At 36.8% G+C, this 11,038-nt stretch overlaps 1 long non-coding RNA gene across 1 annotated transcript; it reads right to left on the bottom strand.

The window, feature by feature from the left end:
* Positions 1 to 3,549: 3,549 nt before the first annotated feature.
* Positions 3,550 to 4,759, bottom strand: LOC145059376 (uncharacterized). Its single transcript, XR_013686752.1, has 3 exons — positions 4,600 to 4,759; positions 4,327 to 4,397; positions 3,550 to 3,717 (listed from the first exon to the last, which is right to left on the bottom strand). It is a non-coding gene; the product is annotated as an uncharacterized LOC145059376 (long non-coding RNA).
* Positions 4,760 to 11,038: the final 6,279 nt, after the last annotated feature.

The raw sequence follows: 11,038 nt of genomic DNA on the forward strand, positions 1-11,038 counted from the left end.
TTCTTCAAGTTTTAGGGGGGGAATACAAGTCAAGTTTTCTTTTAACCGTTGGATAATTGCATGGACCAATGTGTTATGTGTTTAACCTTTGGGTATTTGCATGAACATGGAGTTTACCGCATACATATTCATAAAAATCATGAGAAAAGTGTTTGTTAACATGAATATCACATGAAAACTTGTGGATATGGGTTATACACTCAAAAATAGCAAAAATGAGTGTTGTGTTCAAACATATATAATCTAAACTTAAACATCAACTTTCAATAGAAAAGTTATGTTCTATTTAAGGACTATTTTGACCATCTTAAACTTAATATTTTTCAAAATTGTTTAACATGCAAATAGTTCCGGTTTATACCTTTCTAAGGACTACTTGTACGCGTTCATACAATTTTTCTACAATTTTTGGCGATTTTTACAAAACTGTCTATCATTTCAAAAAGAATTTCGGACCAGTATGTGAAGATGAACATTTTCACACTAGTTTGAGGTCATTAAAAATTATAATAAAAATTATGAATAAGTTAGACTCATTTTCCAAACTCTCAGAGTTTACAGATCCAAATTTTGTGTAACATCCGGATTCTCAGGTATTCTATATTATTCATTATTTTTGAGTTAGAGAGAATGGACTCGACGAGTTGGCGCATAGACTCGTCAAGTAGGATCGCGATTTGCTGACTGGATTAATGATTGGACTCGATGAGTCGGCTTGGTGACTCAACGAGTCTACACTGGCGGCAGAAACCCTAAACCTTGGGGTTTATGCCCTATTTAAAGGCCTTTATGGCCTTCATTTGCGGCCACTCACCCCTAAGAAACCCTAGAGAGCAGAGAGAACGTTTGTAGTGCAAGAGGAGGGCTAATTCATCATTATTTGGTGTGTTTTAGCAAAGGGAAGGGAGGATTTCGAGCTAGGCAGTCTTGTGGGACTCAAATCTTCCATCATTTCGTGCAGAGCTGCTGTGGGAGGTAAGGATTCATGTCCATCTTCATTGAGTAATAGATTTCATGAATCTAGGGCTTTTTTCTCTTCTTTTTGGTAAGAGATCTAGTGTATGTGATGTCCCCTTGTGTCAATATCATCATATCTGGACCTTGAGAGGTCCAGGGAGTCCCTATTCTCCACCTTTATGCAGTCCTTTGTGAGTTTGGGGCTTAGGTTATCATATTAAGGGTTATTTTGGCATATAGAGATGATAGTGTGATGCATGGGCCTAAAGTTCGAACCTTTACGTGATTATCATGCTTGGGAAGGTCAGATCTATAAGTTAGAGAAGCATATCTGACCTTAGAAGGTCATTTGAGTGTGATTATGGAAGCAACTCATCTAGTTCAAAGTGGACTCGACGAGTCGAGTCGGGGTTGCCCCGCGATTTGTGGCAGGTGTAACACGTCGAGTAAAGGGGACGACTCGACGTGTCAAGTGAGGCTAGAAGGATTCAGAGAAACCGTATGGACTCATCGAGTCGCCCATGTGTACTCGACGAGTCGGGTCAAAGTTTGACTGTTGACTTCCGTTGACCTTAGGGTTTTGGTCAAGACTGATTCAAGAGAGTTCAGGGTCTTTTGAGATGAGAATATGAGAGAGTATTGATCGGGAATGTTATTTGAATGATAGGAGGAGGCTAGGTCAGGACGTTGAGCACGAGAGTTTATCCGACTTCATTTGAGGTGAGTCTTCTCACTATACTGTACCTGGAAGGGTACCTATGTGTGACCGGAAGGTCTTATATGCTATGAGATGTATGTGTTATATGTTGTTATGTGATATGTATGTGTTATGTATGTTATGTATGATAAGGACCGGAAGGTCAAGATGACACGGACCAGAAGGTCGATACGGGTAGGACCGGAAGGTCTACCGGGATTCGGGACGGAAGTCCCCTGAGACACTTGGACCGAAAGGTACCACAGAGTTATGGCCTGGAAAGGCGTACGTGTTGTATATGGTATTTTGGGGAACTCACTAAGCATGTATGCTTACAGTTGTTGTGTTATGTGTTTCAGGTAGTAGCGAGGATCGCAGGAAGGCGCCGGCATGATCCGTACACTCATAGAGATTATGTTTGAGATTCTGGGAATTGTTTTGTTATGATAACATGGGATACATTATGTTTTGATATTGTTTTTGATGATCAAAATTATAATTTAAAAATGAAAAATTGTTTTGAAAATTCACGTCGTTACATTCTGACTTATGATGATTTTTCTATAATTTTTCTAAAAACAGGGACAAAAAAAGTCAGAAACTAGCAATTGTTTTTATCATACTAAAATTTCTTATACTTGTGTTAAATGTAAGTGTATATGATATACTCTTTAAAACATCTAGACATGTTAACTTATATGTATTTATATGTATGATTATATAAATTGTCTTGACAAACAAACATAATAAAATATAATCGGTATAGTTTGGAGGTCACAAACCACACATTCAAAGGTACACATAATTATTTAAAGGCATAATTATCTTATTTTTCAAGTAAAACGGAGTCATAGTTCATGTAAATCTATTAAGGCTCTTGTGAGACTTTCCTTCATCGTACCTACCTAGTGTACACCGTAAGTCATATAGTTATAACCAGATTCTTCTGGAGGGAGAGCGAGGTAATTGTGGATAGATCTATACGGGGTTGACACCCCCAAACCTGAGCTTAGAGTTGGCAAAAATCGACCCAACCCGAACCCAACCCAAAATTAGCGGGTTGGGTTGAGATTTCCAACCCATTAACTTAAATGGGTCAACCCGTCTAACCCATTTAATTAAATAGGTTGGGTTGGGTAAAAATTATCAACCCGTTTTCAACCCGTCAACCCATTTAACTTTAATAAATATATTTAATTTAATATTATTTGAATATTATCATGTAGTAATCAAAGTATTAATTTGTAAATTATAATGTTGCATTATTATTATCTATGTTTAATAAAATTCAATCCTAATTTGTATCCTTTTTTTAGTGCCAATAATATTGACCACTCTCCAAAATCATTATGAAACTAAACATTTTTAATGTTATATGAACAATTTATTTATATTTTTGAATTAGGATTGTGCTTTTGTCATGATTATGAAGTTTTACTTATATTTTATAATTTTAGTGATATAATATTTAATTATATAATTTATTTAATTGATTTTAAATGGGTTAACCCAAGTTTAACCCATTTATTTAATAGATTGGGTCGGGACTACATAAACAGGTCAACCCGGTGACAACCCATTTATCTAAAAGGTTGGGTTGGGTTGGAAATATCAACCCATTTAAATAAACAGGTTGGGTTGGGTTGAAATTTTCAACCCAATTATTAAATGGGTTGAACCCGAACCCAACCCAGGTCGACCCATTGCCACCTCTACCTGAGTTGTTCGCTACCGCTAGACGGGCCAGTCAAGGTGATAAATATCTTGTGACATCCCCAAAATCACGGCCAGAAAAGACCGGTTTGTTTATGCTTTGTTTAAAAATCAGAGTTACATTTTAAATGAAAGTGTTGCGGAATTTGTCCCAAAAAAAAAATATGATAAAGATTTATCAAAAGCATTTCCATAGAAATGTATTTCATTAAAAGACTCGGGATGTCATGTTCGTACAGATCAAAAGCATAAACAGTACAATATAAGCCTTACTACATTATTTCATATCTACAGGCCTATATCCGTAATCCCTCGTCCAAAACATCACACCTATGCTCATGCGCCACTACCTGTAATACATAAAACTGAGTGGGTCAGGCTTGGGAGCCTGGTGAGCACATAGGGTTTTCAACCCACAATAAATAAGTTTATTAATTTCATCAATCAACAATAACCTGATTACCCGTTCCCGTTATCCTCACTTTATGTCCCTAAACACCTATCATAAGGGACCTAGCCTAAGGATCATCATCGGGACGGACACTACTACTAAGGGGATTCCTCAGCAATAAATGTCCTAAAGGCAACCATGTGGGGGATGGAGTACACCGGTGAACACATCGTTCACAAACACCTACAGGTTGCGAGCCTGCTAGTGTTCCACTGGACTGTCTAGAAGAGTCCGTGGTCGTCATCCATACTCCGCTAGATGACAGAATCAACAACATCAACATCGAGGCCTCTCATCATTTTATCACACATCACCTATTACATCTACCCATGTTTTACCCCAACATTTTCGTAGATATAAAATACATATACAGTTTAAATCATTGAAAACCTGTATAACAATGTTCATCCAACATAGATAGCAAGTATTCAGATAATATGCACACATAGCACGTAATTTATAAAATACTTCATATCTATGTGTAAGATGAAAGTAACTATGCACTCACCTGGTAAGGTGGTGACTCGGCACTCGGACAGCTCTTCGTTACTTCTTAAAACAATTTTTCCTTGACCAAACCTTGTATTAATACCACTAGAGTTTAGTTTTAACGTTAATCGCGACTAATTAATAGTCTAGCTATTATTACTATTATATAAGCGTTAAATAACACTCAATATAACTCATAATAATAGCCCAAATAATTATTTTAATGTCCTAATAATGTTACTATAATTAAATAAAAGCTATATTAAATATAGTATAGGCGTAACTCACTTACAATGGGTTTTTATTAAAAACCGGACTTCGCTGGAGCAGCGTTTCCGAGCCGAAAGCTTTTCTTCTCGGAGCCGTCGGGCGCTCCGGGGCTTTCTTCTCGTGATAGGGAGGTTCCCTAGACTTGGGAGGGGTTTAGGGAGGCTAGAGAGAAGTTAGAGAGAGAAAGAGAGGCTTATGGTGTGAAGAAAATATGAGAAGTTCACCCTTGTATTTATAGGAGTTTTATAGTAAAGTAGTCTCTAAGCTTCGTCCGTAACTTTTGCATACGAGCTCCGTTTTTGTCTGTCTTTTTACCGTTGAGTTCCTATTAATGAGATCTTCAACTCTCATTTAGACCTCGTTGGCTAATTCTCATTTTATCTCGGATTTACAAAACTGTATCGAATTCGCCGCGCTCGAAAAGTAGGGACTAAGCTTCGTCCATATCTTTCGCATACGGGCTCTATTATCAACGTTCTTTATATCCACGCGTTGGTATTTACGAGTACTACAACTTTAATTTAGATCCCGTCGGCTAAAAATCGACCGATCTAAAATTCAGATTTCGGGCCGTGCACTGCTATGCTAAATCTTAGAAAAATCATAACTTCCTCATACGAAGTCAGATTTGGGCGTTCTTTTTATCGATGTTCTTAGTTTAACATATTCTACGACTTTCGTTTAGATCACTAAGGCTAAATCTCGCTCTATCATAAATTCACTATTCACGCTTCCCGGTATCGTGCCGGTTCTGTCGTGAAACTTCGACGGGTCATAACTTCTTCGTTATAACTCGGATTTCGGCGTTCCTTATATGCACGGAAACCTTGAGACATATTCTACAACTTTATGTAGAGATATCGGGATTATCTCACACTTTAATTTTGACGCTCATTTTTATTCTTTATTAATTATACATTTATAATTAAATAATAAACACATATAATTCACATAATACTCAAATATTTCATCTTTATTACTTCAAAAAGAGTTACAAGAGTTGACCTAGACTATTATATTGACAAAAATGCTTAGCCCTGAAACCCGGGCGTTACATATCTTACCGAAACCGACGCCTGAAGAACGTCATAATAGGCATATCAGTCATATTAAGTATGGTTATAGCGACTCACATATGGAATAGCAATACCATTTTAATTTACGGGAAGCTTACACTTCATCGGTTTTATTAAATTTTAAAGTTGCAAATCATTTTTCAAGTATTCAGTCTCTTACACTTCCAGTCTTGGGGTTTAAGACTACAGTCTTTCTTACATCAGAAAATATTGGATTTTCTGGGAACGTTCACTTTACTTTTATAGAAAAAAGATAACAAAGGACATGCATGCATATATCCACAGTTTTGGAGCGGGACTTACAAATCATTTTCATAGAAAATATCGGATTTTCTGAAAGTACTACGAGAACTATTCTAAACAAGTGCAAAACCATTTTTATACAAAAATGCTTATGAACTCACAAACTTTTTAGTTGATGCTTTTCAAAACGACTTGTATTTTCAGGGATCCAGTAACAGGTAATAAGCTCTACAATGGGGTCAGGTGGTGCAACCTTATGAAATTTTACTTTTTGTCACTTTTGTGTAACTGATGAACAAGTACAATATGTAAACAATGTAAGTATGTATTTTCGATGTATGTCACTTGTAATGTTATGTTTCATTCATATTCAATTGTTATGGTACTATACAATGACGGCATTCGCCCCCAGACATTTCTGTCGTCCTGGTTCGGGGGTGTGGCACTAGGGAACCTTTCCTTTATGTTATGAATTAGAATTTGGGCCCTTGGGGTTTTTTTGGATCCAATAACTGATTAGGAAGTTTGTTGTGCTTTAGGGAGAGGAGTCCCGAGTCATCCGAGGAGTACGTTTCAACATTCATAGTTGAGGTGAGCTCCCTTCGTAGAAACTGTGGGTCGAAGGCACCAATGTCGGCCCACTAGTATTGATATGACTTAGTAATTGTCTTTGTGATAATTATTAAGGTGGTATGTATTGCTTGATGCTTATTTATGATATACATGATTTAGGTGGTAGTGTTAGGGGTGAAATAGACCTCGTAATCGGTTGGAATAAAACCGATGGGTAGGCCGGGCACCCAGGTATGCCTGACAGGGGTAGGTCGGACACCCTGGTATGTCTGACATGGGTAGGTTGATAACATATTTATCATGTTTTTCTGGGAACAAAATTATGCAACACTTTTCTTTAAAAAGTTACTCTGATTTTATTATAAAGCATAAACGAAATCGGTCTTTCTGGATGTGAAAATGGGGATGTCATAGTTTTCCTTCCCCATAAAGACCCACAACCATCATAAAACACCAACTTCAACCACTCATATTCCCTTTCACCACTATCTCTCACTTCTTTTTTCTTTCCTATGAAATAACTAGAAACCAACATTATCCATCCATGTTATTATCGTCACCTACTCTACTAACGTCGCTGGAAAACTACGCCTTAAAAACCACAAAAGGGCGTCTCCGACCACCAATTGCTACGTTACTGCTCACCAACATTATCCATCACTATGGTTAAGCAGATTGTGGTATTGGTTGGTGGTTTGGTGATGTTCTCAAACTTCGATGTTGGTTGCGATGAAGTTAATGACCGAAGAGGATTGTGATGCAGATGTTTGGGTTAGAGTGATGACGGTGGCTCAAGGTATTAAGGTTGAGATAGTGTGTTATACGGCTGTGAAAGGATTTATCTAATTATAGGATTTTAAATTAATAATATTTAATTGATTTAAGTTGCCTGAATTAGTTGAAACTTCTAAAGAGAACTAAATGATTATTATGTTAATTTACCGAGAAAATATGTTTTTTTTTGTATAAATCAGTGTTGCAGAAATCAGCCTTGGCGGCCGATTAATCGGCGACTAATCGTTTGGCGGCCTCGAACCAATTACGATAAGGGTGCTTGGCGGAAATTGGTCAAAATCGGTCAAACTCGGGCTTGGCGGTCCTTGGCGGCCTTGGCGGTCCTCGACGCTCATAGACGGGAAATATTTAAAAAATTAAAAAAAAAAAAATTCTCAAATATTACACCAAAATTTTCAAATTTTAAAATTTTAAGCTTTAAAATTTTAAAATATTAAACTAAAATTTTTCAAATTTCAAAATTTAAAATTTTCAAATACTTAATTTTTTAGGAAATATTAATTTTTTAAATAATTTTATTAATAATTTAGGGTTTCCGATTAATCCCCGAGTCTAATTAATCGTTTATCGCCAACCGACCGTCAAACGATTTTTACAACATTGGTATAAATATGATTGTATAAAGAAAAAAATATTCGCAATAAATTTTTGAGAAAAAAAAGTTGTAAAAAAAAAAACTAAAGTTATGATGAATTCATAACAAAATTTTAAAATTTGGGCCAAAAGGGTAAATTTTGGACCAAATTTGTAATAAAATTTAAAATCTGCACCAAAAGTATAAAATTTAGACCAAATTTCTAAATCTGGGCCAAAAAATGTAATTTTTGAAAGTTGGATGACCTGTTGACCGGGTCCAAAGGTTAAATTGAATACGATTACCGTTTTTTGGGACTTAATTGAATAGAAAAAAAGATATAATGACTAAATCGATTATGAGGTCAATATGTAAGGACTTTATTGCAGTTTTCCCAATAACTAATTTTAAAACCTTAGGTAAGGTTTATGCTTCTTCTTGTTGATGTACACCACATTGGGTCCCTGAAATGGCATTTTCTTCAAGCATCAAAAACATAAATTTAATAAGGAATGATGAAATGGAACTCATCGTTGAAGAAGAAAAAAAATGTCCTGTAAGGTTCCTGTTGTTTTTCTCTGCCGTTTTGGCAGCTTACATCGCCTGGAAGTCAGTTCCACATCTTCGGAGCCCACACAAGACATGCATTCCGATGATGATTCATCCTTCAAAAAACAAAAATCTAACATCATCAAGGTGAGCCTTCTTGCCTTGTTCCTACTAAAAACTCATTGTTTGTTCTACACTTTATTATCATTTATCATGTTCAAATTGTAAATTTAAATGTTTATGGGATTTCATGGCTCAAGATGGATTCTTGGCCATTGGAAAGTATTTATGGAGAACCCTAAACCAGATTAAGCAAGAGCCAAAAGTGAAGAGTTTGTAGAATGAGAATCCTTAGGTTGCGTTTAGTTACGGAATAACAATTTTCATTTTCCGTTTTTTGTTTTCCCTTTTTCGATTTTCGTTTTCCGTTTTCATTTTTCATTGAAAAATTTAGAAAACGTGTTTAGTTAAACTTATTCATTTTTCATTTTCAGTTTTAGAAAATTAGAAAATGTGTTTAGATGTGTATTTTTCTATCGGTTTTCATTTTTAGAAAACGGTAACGGTGGTAAGGTGTGTGTGGGGGCGGTGACGGTAGCGGGTCGGCGACGGTGGTTGTGATGACAGGCGATGGTGGTGGCGGCGACAATTGTGTCAGTGGTGGTGATGGCGGCGGCAACGGTGGTGGTGTGGTGGTGCTAGTGACGGGTTAGTGGTGGTGGTGGTGGTGATGGTGATGGTAGTCGGTGATTGTTGTGGTGGTGTTGGGTGGGTGGGGGTGCGAGTGTGTGTTTGTGTGTGTGTATGTGTGTGTTTGTGGGGGTAGGTGTAGGTTTGTGTGTGTGTATGGGTGTGTATATTTGTGAGGGTGGGGGTGGGGGTAGGTGTGGGTTTGTGTGTGCATGGGTGTGTGTGTCTGTGAGGGTGGGGTGGGGGTAGGTATGGGTTTGTGTGTGTGGGGGTGTGTGTTTGCGGGGGTGTGGGTGGGTATATGTGTGAGTGTATTTGTGTGTGTATGGGTGCATTGGTGGGTATGTATGTGTGTGTGTTTGTGGTTGGGTGTGTGTGTGTGGGTATGTATGTGTATATGTGTGTGTATGTGTTTGTGGGTGGGTGTGTGTGGGTGGGTATGTATGTGTGTGTTTGTGGGTGAGTGTGTGTGTGGGTGGGTATATATGTGTATGTGTGTGTGTGTGCAGGTAGGTTGGTGTGTGTATGTGTGGGGGGGGGGGGGGTATGTATGTGTGTGTGTGTGCGGGGGTGGGTATGTATGTGTGTTTGTGTGTGTGTGTGTGAGGGGGGTGGGTATGTATGTGTATGTGTGTGGGTTGGTGTGTGTGTGTGTGTGTGCGGGTGGGGGTGTGTGTGTGAGGGGTGGGTATATATGTGTGTGTGTTTGTGGGTTGGTGTGTGTGTGTGTGTGTGCGGGTGAGTGTCTGTGGGGGTAGGTATGTATGTGTGTGTGGGGGTGGGGGGTGTTAAGGTGGGGGTAGATAGAGGTGGATGGGGTGGGAGTGGGTGTTTGTTTATATTTTAGAAAAATTTTGGAATTAAAAAAATGTGGAAAACAATGATTATCAGTTTTCCAAAAATTTCAAACTTCTTTGTAATTTTAGAAAACGGAAAATTTTCATTTTCCATGAAAAATTTAGAAAAATAGACGAACTAAACGCGTTTTCAAAATTCTCATTTTTCTTGGAAAAGTTTTCCGGAAAACGGTCCATTTTTCCGCAACTAAACGCACCCTTAAGATGCGTTTGGTTGTGGAAAACTGTTTTCATTTTTTATGAAAATGTTTTCAAAAAATAGAGTTGAGTTTTCATTTTTAATTTTTAATGAAAACGCATTTGGTTGAGCATGTGGAGTTTTCATTTTCCATCTTAAAAATTTGGAAAACTGAAAAAATCAATTTTCTAATTTACATACAATTTGGAAAACTAAAAATTTTCATTTTCTTAGAAAACTTTGGAAAACTGAACGAACCAAACGCGTTTTCAAAATTTCTGTTTTTCTTGGAAAATTTTCCTAGAAAACTGGAAAATTTTCCACAACCAAACGCACCATTAGGATTTCAGAAACCGACCCAGTTTTCACGTATTGAGAAAGTCAAACAATCGTGGTGTTTGTGTTTCTGAGTTTCTTAGGGTGCGTTTGGTTGTGGAAAACCGTTTTCATTTTCTATGAAAATGTTTTCAGAAAATAGGGTTGGGTTTTCATTTTCAGTTTTCAATGAAAACGCGTTTGGTTTAAAATGGTGGAGTTTTCATTTTCCATCTTAGAAATTTGGAAAACTTTGGAAAACTATAAAAATCACTTTTCTAATTTACATACAATTTGGAAAACTGAAAATTTTCATTTTCTTAGAAAACTTTGGAAAACTAAAAGAACCAAACGCGTTTTCGAAATTTCCGATTTTCTTGGAAAATTTTCCTAGAAAACTGGAAAATTTTCCACAACCAAACACATCCTTATGTATCCATATCTTCTTATTCATTATATTTATATGAAAATTATGTATCTCAAAATGCTACTTATATACTTTAATCACCAATTAATTGTTGAAAAAAAAATTCATTGCTAACTAATTGTATACAAAATCATAAAATAAAATATATAGTACAGTAACCACAATAACCACACGGACGATGATA

The sequence above is a fragment of the Lactuca serriola genome, chromosome 6 (genome assembly GCF_051521515.1).
Source record: "Lactuca serriola cultivar US96UC23 chromosome 6, Lser_US96UC23_V15, whole genome shotgun sequence".
Classification (NCBI taxonomy): domain Eukaryota; kingdom Viridiplantae; phylum Streptophyta; class Magnoliopsida; order Asterales; family Asteraceae; genus Lactuca; species Lactuca serriola.